Raw genomic sequence first — 8,262 nt, 5'->3', positions numbered from 1 at the left:
CTTGGCAGTATATTTTGGGTCATTGTCATGCTGGAAGACCCATCCCCGACCTCTCTTTAGTTTTCTGGTGGGGGAGAAGAAGGTTCTCATTGTATTGTGTTTCTAAAAGTTTGTTTGGTGACTGTGGTCCCAACTGCCTTGAGATCATTCACAAGCTCCTCCCATGTGGTTCTGAGCACATCCCTCACTTTTCTCATGATTATCCTTTCCCCATGAGGCTAAAACTTGCATGGAGCTCCAGACTGAGGGCGGTTGATGCTTATTTTGCATTTCTTCCATTTGCGAATTGTCACTCCAACAGTTGTCTCCTTCTCACCAAGCTTCTTGCTAATGGTCTTGTAGCCTATTTCAGCCTTGTCCAGGTCTACACTCCTGTTCCTGATATCCTCTGACAGCTCTTTGGTCTTAAAAACACAAAAGTATTACCAGGTCTTGTGGTTTTGCCCATGATGGTAGGTTTGAATGGAAGAAAGAGATTCTGTGGACAGGTGTCTTTTATACACATAATCAGTTGTCGTTAGGAGCACCTTCTTAAATTGACAGGACTAATCTGCGTACCAGATGAGCACATAGAATTATTGTTGGTTGGTAGAGGATCAAATTCTTATTTTACTAACTGAACTGCAACTTAATTTATAACATTTGTATCGTGTTTTTTCTCGATTTTTGGTTGATATTCTATCTCTATCATTTGAAATACACCTTTGATAAATTTTATAGACCTTGCATTTCTTTGTAAGTGGGTAAACTTACAAAATCTGCAAGGGATCATTTTTCCCCACGGTATATACTGTACAGGTGTATACACTGCTCAAAAAAAATTAAAGGAACACTTTGAAAACACATCAGATCTCAATGGGGAAAAATATCATGCTGGACATGTATACTGATATGGACTGGGTAATGTGTTAGGAACAAAAGGATGCCACATCATTTGATGGAATTGAAAATTGTCAACCTACAGAGGGCTGAATTCAAAGACACCGCGAATATCAAAGTGAAAAAATTATGCATCAGGCTAGTCCATTTTACTGAAATGTCATTGCAGCAACTCAAAATGGTACTCATTAGTTTGTATGGCCCCCACGGGCTTGTATGCATGCCTGACAACAATGGGGCATGCTCCTAATGAGACGACAGATGGTGTCCTGTGGTATTTCCACTCAGATGTGGACCAGGGCATCACTGAGCTCCTGAACAGGCTAAGATGCAACCTGGCGGCATCAGATGGACCGAAACATAATTTCCCAGAGGTGTTCTAATGGATTTAAGTCAGTCGAGCGTGGGGGCCATTCAATGTTATGAATTGAAATATCATCCTCCAGGAACTTTCTGCATACTCTCGGCTCATGAGGCCAGGCATTGTCATGCACCAGGAGGAACCCAGAACCTACTGCACCAGCATAGGGTCTGACAATGGGTCCAAGGATTTCATCCCGATACCTATTGGCAGTCAGGATGCCGTTGTCTAGCATGTAAAGGTCTGTGTGTCCCTCCATGGACAAGCCTTCCCAGACCATCACTAACCCACTACCAAACCAGTCATGCTGAATAATGGTACAGGCAGTATAATGTTCTCCACGGCTTCTCCAGACCCTTTTACGCCTGTCACATGTGCTCAGGGTGAACCTGCTCTCATCTGTGAGAAGCACAGGGCTCCATTGGAGGACCTGCCAATTCTGGTGTTCAATGGCAAATGCCAATTGAGCTCCACTGTGCCAGGAAGTGAGCACAGGGCCCACTAGAGGATGTTGGGCCCTCAGGCCACCCTCATGAAGTCTGTTTCTGATTGTTTGGTGAGAGACATTCACACCAGTGCCCTGCTGGAGGTCATTTTGTAGGTGCTCATCCTGTTCCCCCTTGCACAAAGGAGCAGATACCAAACCGGCTGATGGGTTAAGGACCTTCTACGGCAGGGATCCTCAAACTATGGCCCTCCAGCTGTTGTGACTCTACACATCCCATGAGGCATTGGAAAACTCTGAAATTCACAGACATGACTAGGCATGATGGGAATTGTAGTTCCTGAACAACTGGAGGGCCATAGTTTGAGGACCCCTGTTCTACGGCCCTGTCCAGCTCTCATAGAGTAACTGCTTGTCTCCTGGAATCGCCTCCATGCTCTTGAGACTGTGCTGGGAGAAACAGCAAAACCTTCTGGCAATGGCATGTATTGATGTGCCATCCTGGAGGAGGTGGACTGCCTGTGCAACTTCTATAGGGTTCAGGTATTGCCTCATGCTACCAGTAGTGACACTGACCCAGCCAAATGCAAAACTAGTAATAAACAGTCAGAAAAGATGATTAGGGAAAAAAAAAATGTATTCTCTCACTGTTGCCCATGTAGTGCACCTGTTGTTAATTTTCATTAACACTAAAGCAGCTGAAACTAATTAAAAACCCCCTCTGCTACTTAACTGATCAGATCAATATTCCAGGAGTTTAACTGACTTAAAGCTATACTCTTTAATAAAAAGTGTTCCTTTCATTTTTTGAGCAGTATATATATATATATATATATATATATATATATATATATATATATATATATATATTTTATAAACAGGCAAAAAAATTTTTTATTTATGGACTCTCTTCAGATTTGGTAGCAATTTCTTTTGCATTTGCGCGCTATTCTTTTTTAATATACATGTCTTTTGGTTCATAGCTGCAGCAGCTTTGGAAATACATGGGTATGCTCCCCCAAATTTTTTGCCTGTTTATTATGTATTTGGTCTGACCAGACTATCGAGGTTGAGCAGCCCTCCCCACCCCCCACACACACCTGTACTCAATCAGTGTCCACCATCAAGTGGATATGGGAGGAGTCCCCTGTAGTGCATTTGCACATCTTCCCCAGCAAGGAGTGTTATCTCCAAGGGTTAGAAGGGCTGGATTCATCTCTTTTTCATGGATAGTGTAGGACCCACTGATAATGGGGTACTTTGACGCAGTAGTGGGCTTGAGCACGATATGGCCATATGGTGGGACCAAACCCCCATTTTTATTTATGGACTCTCTTCAGATTTGGTAGTAATTTCTTTTGCATTTGCGCGCTATTCTTTTTTAATATACATGTCTTTTGGTTCATAGCTGCAGCAGCTTTGGAAATACATGGGTATGCTCCCCCAAATTTTTTGCCTGTTTATTATGTATTCGGTCTGACCAGACTATCGAGGTTGAGCAGCCCTCCCCACCCCCCACACACACCTGTACTCAATCAGTGTCCACCATCGAGTGGATATGGGAGGAGTCCCCTGTAGTGCATTTGCACATCTTCCCCAGCAAGGAGTGTTATCTCCAAGGGTTAGAAGGGCTGGATTCATCTCTTTTTCATGGATAGTGTAGGACCCACTGATAATGGGGTACTTTGACGCAGTAGTGGGCTTGAGCACGATATGGCCATATGGTGGGACCAAACCCCCATTTTTATTTATGGACTCTCTTCAGATTTGGTAGTAATTTCTTTTGCATTTGCGCGCCATTCTTTTTTAATATATATATATATATATATATATATATTTATAGTGTGAGATAAGGAAAGGGGAAGTCATCGAGGGGCGATATATTTCCCCTCGCTTTCTGTCAAATATACAGGACTAGCGGAACCCAGACCAGGTTTTCGAGAGGACTTTGGGTCTGAGCAGTCTAGTTCTGATTTTGTGTCTCTCACCTGGATTGTTAATTGCTTTGGTAATTTTTCAATCAAGGGATGCAGAGCTGGAGATGGTCACCCATATAGCAGGAGTAGTGTGCACCACAGCCAAAATTTCAATAGTGTATACTCAGGTTAACCAATTCTGGACCGGGCCTTTTTCTGATACTTGTTGTTTACAAGTTAAAATCAGTTTTTTTTTTCTAGAAAATTACTTAGAACCCCCAAACATTATATATTTTTTTTTTAGCAGAGACCCTAGAGAATAAAATAGAGATTGTTGCAATATTTTTTATCACACCGTATTTGCACAGCGGTCTTACAAACGTAATTTTTTTGGAAAAAAATACACTTTTTTAAATTAAAATAAGAAAACAGTAAAGTTAGCCCAATTTTTTTCTATACTGTGAAAGATAATGCTACGCCCAGTAAATAGATACCCAACATGTCATGCTTCAAAATTGCGCATGCTCGTGGAATGGCGACAAACATTGGTACTTAAAAATCCCCATAGGCGACATTTTAAAAATTTCTACAGGTTACCAGTTTAGAGTTACAGAGGAGGTATAGAGCTCAAATTATTGCTCTTGCTTTAACGATAGCGGCGATACCTCACATGTATGGTTTGAACACCGTTTACATATGTGGGCAGGACTTGCATATGCGTTCGCTTCTGCGCAAGAGATAACGGGATGGGGCACTTTAATTTTTTTTTGCCCTATTTACTTTATCTTTTATTTTTACACTGTCCTTTAAAAAAAAAAAAAAAACATTTTGATCACTTTTGTTCCTATTACAAGGAATGTAAACATCCCTTATAATAGAAACAAGCATGCCAGGACCTCTTTAATGTGAGATCTGGGGTTAAAAACACCACAGATCTCACATCTGCACTAAAAAACAAAAAAAGGCATTTTTTTTTCATTATGGAAAAAACATGGGCTCTTTAAGGCCATTGCTAGGAAGCAACGTTTCATGTCGCTCTGGTCCTCCAAGGCCAGAGTCGAGTGAGAGCCATCTTGCCCTCACGCGACTTCCTGCCTAAGAGGAGAGTGGCTGCCGACGGTCCAGGTAAGCGGGTAAACGACCGGAAATCGGTGGGGGGGGGGGGCCTCTCCCACCGCCCATAAAGGTGATCCCGCGGCGAATCCGCTGCTGGGATCACCCTTATGTTAAAGCGGACCACCTGCTGTTTAAAAAAATACCGGGGTTATGGCAGCTATCTGCTGATAAGACAGAGCCTTTGGGGACACTCTGCACATGCTCATTTTGGTGTGTATTGCTAGAGAGTTTTTTTTTTTTTTCCTGGGAGGATGCATGTGATCAGCACATGGACCATTAGCACTGTCCAGACAGAGGGTCATGGGTCCTGCAGCCTCATAAGACAGTCAGAAGAGAATGAAAACTCCTCCTACAAGCTTTAATCAGACACTGATAGAAGTCACAAGACTGCTATATACTGCTGATGAGAAAAGGTATTTAGCTGTTTATATTTACTAAAATAATTGCATTCCCATGTTCTCTGTACTGTGGGAGACCAGATATAGTGAATGCAGGGTCCTGGGTTTAGTAACTCTTTAGGTTGAAGAATCTAAACCAGTTTTTTCATTTTAAAGAGGAAGTAAACCCTCCTCTGACACTTGTACCTATAGGTAAGCCTATAATAAGGCTTACATAGTTAGTGAGGTTACAGTACCTATAGGTACTGTAAATATCTCCTAAACATGTACCGTTTAGGAGATATTTACCTTAGATGCATCCAATGACGTCACTGGCGCATGCGCTCTGAAGGAACGGCCACTCGTGCCATTCCTTTAGAACTACGTGCCGTGATTGTAGGCTCCCATGCGCGTGCGCGGGAGTGACGTCACCGCGGCTCCGGCCAATCAGATGGCCGGATGCCGCGATCCCGGAAGACGGGTGACTGGACATGTCGCCCGTCATACAGCTAAGCGGGCAGCACGGCGGGGGCTCGTTCTAAGGTAAGTATTTAATAATGAGCTAGTATGCGATGCATGCTAGCTCATTATGTGTTTCTCTTGCAGGGGGAAAAAGAAGAAAAAAAAAAAAAAAGGGTTTACAACCTCTTTAACTGCTAATTAAGCAGACATATACTGAAGTTGCACAGTATACTTTCTGTTAAAAAGATTTGTATTGTGTTTACAGAAAATGAACAATACAATATTTGCCAAATGCGACCAGTGCCTGCACACTAAAGGTCACTAGCTAGATTTGTACCCACTGCAATGTATATACAGTAGATATATATATTTCTTTTTTACTGGTTCAGTTTGTACAAGAGCGTCTGCATTGCGCAAGAGACTACTGGTATTTCAGTTGAAATGCTACATAATGGTAGTACTTTAGGAATTTTTTGAGGTAGAAGATAATTAACAGAAAAAACTAATGCCATACACAATAACAGTCAAAATGTTTATACATTTTCTTTGGATGCAGTGTTCCTAACAGCTAATTACATGCTTCGGCAGTTTCTGCATGTGCTTTGCATGCACAAGACATGTTCCAGCTTTGGTTCCATTTTAAAATAAAAATATGACATCTGTTGATGGTTTAGAAGGATCAGATTTGTAGGTAAACCAGACTTCCATGTACCCACCTTTGAGCACAGACTTTTGTAGCTGCACACTACACTTCATAGATTACAAATATGGATAATATGATGACATGTTAAAGTGGCTCTTCAGTAATTTTTTAACCTTTCCCTCTATTAACCGCTTGCCGACTGCGCACAGTATATTTACTGCGGCAGTCGGCCCCGGCCAGGCAGAGTGACGTAGGTCTACGTCGCTCGCCTGTCACTCCTTCCAGAGCCAATAGCGGGCGAGCGCGCGCCCGCTGAGGCGCGCGCCCGCCTCGGCTCGTTCACGGAGGAGTGCGGGAGTGTGACTGGCGGACCCGATGTCCGCCGGTCACACTACGATCGCCGGTACAGCGGGAGAAAGACAGAGCGGCTTGTGTAAACAAGCCGCCTGTCAGTTCTCCCTGTGTAAAAGTGAAGATCAAACAGTTCTACTATGTAGAACTGTTGATCTTTGTTTTTACACTAGTAGACCTGTCCCTGCACAGTTAGAATCACGCCCCTAGGACACACTTAACCCCTCCCTGTCCAATACTGTTAACCCCTTCCCTGCCAGTGTCATTTTTGCAGTAACAGTGCATATATATAGCACTGATTACTGCAGTAATGTCACTGGTATCCCCAAAAGTGTCAAAAATGTCAGTCAAGGGTCCGATCTGTCCGCCGCAATGTCGCAGTACCGCAAAAAAAATCGCAGATCGCCGCCATTACTCGTTAAAAAAAAAAACACCAAAAATGACAAAAATCTTTCCCTTTGTTAGTAAACGCGATAACTTTTGCGCAAACCAATCAAAATACGCTTTTTGCGATTTTTTTTTTACCAAACATAGGTAGCGTAAAACAAATTGGCCGAAAATTTTAAAAAATTTTGATTTTTACATTTTTTTTGGGGGAATTTCATATAAAAAAAAGTGAAAAATATTGTTGTTTTTGCAAAAATTACGCTCTTTTTTTGTTTATAGGGCGTGATCAAAAAATCGCACAGGTGATCAAATACCACCAAAAGAAAGCTCTGTTTGTGGGAAAAAAAGGACGTGAAATTCGTTTAGGTACAGCGTCGCACGACCGCGCGATTGTCCGTTAAAGTCACGCAGTAAAAAATCGCAAAATAACCCCTGGTCTTTTAGCAGGAAAATCCTCCGGTGGTAAAGTGGTTAAAGAGGAAGTAAAGTCACAAAAAAAAAAGAGAAAAAAAAAAAAAAAGCCCTGTAAAGAGAAAGGCATCGCATATTAGCTCATTATGAAGTACTTACCCTAAAACTAAGCCCCCGCCGTGCCGCCCCCTCAGCGACAGGACGGCTGACGTGTCCGGCCCTCCTGCTTCCTGGTTCGCGTCCTCCGGCCATCTGATTGGCCGGAGGCGCGATTACATCACTTCCGTGCATGCGCACGGGAGCCGCCGTTCACGGCACTGGGCTCTGAAGGAACGGCATGGGTGGCCGTTCCTTCAGAGCACGTGCGCTGAAGACATCATCGGCAGTATGCACTCTAAATATCTCCTAAACGTTGCATGTTTAGGAGATATTTATAGCACCTATAGGTAAGCCTTAATATAGGCTTACCTATAGGTAAAAGTTTGTGAAGTGGGTTTACAGCCTCTTTAAATCCTTTGCCCTTGTTGTTTTAACTTTGGATAATAAGTGCCGGTTCACACTATTGCGATCACAGACATTGCATATGATTCGGAGCGCTCCTAAAATCACATGCGATGTCTGTGCGGTGGGAGTTCAGCCATACAGTTTGTATGGCTGAATTCGCACCGCAATCGCAGTGAACACGCACAGGACCCTTTTTATGTCTGCAGCAGAATTGGATTGCATGGTGGTTCACACCAGTGCGATCCGATTCATGTGCGAACTGTTAGATAGCACTGCTATATGGGAACTGATCTGGGGGTGTCATTAACTTTGAATTGACACCCCCAGCGTATCGCATATGGCAGTGTGAACCACGGGCTCCTGGAGGAGTGTGGAGGCTAGCCTCCTGCTCACTGACTATGGGCCCTGCA

The sequence above is a fragment of the Pelophylax lessonae genome (genome assembly GCF_965119305.1).
Source record: "Pelophylax lessonae genome assembly, chromosome: 1".
NCBI lineage: Eukaryota > Metazoa > Chordata > Amphibia > Anura > Ranidae > Pelophylax > Pelophylax lessonae.
This window is presented reverse-complemented; position numbering follows the sequence as displayed.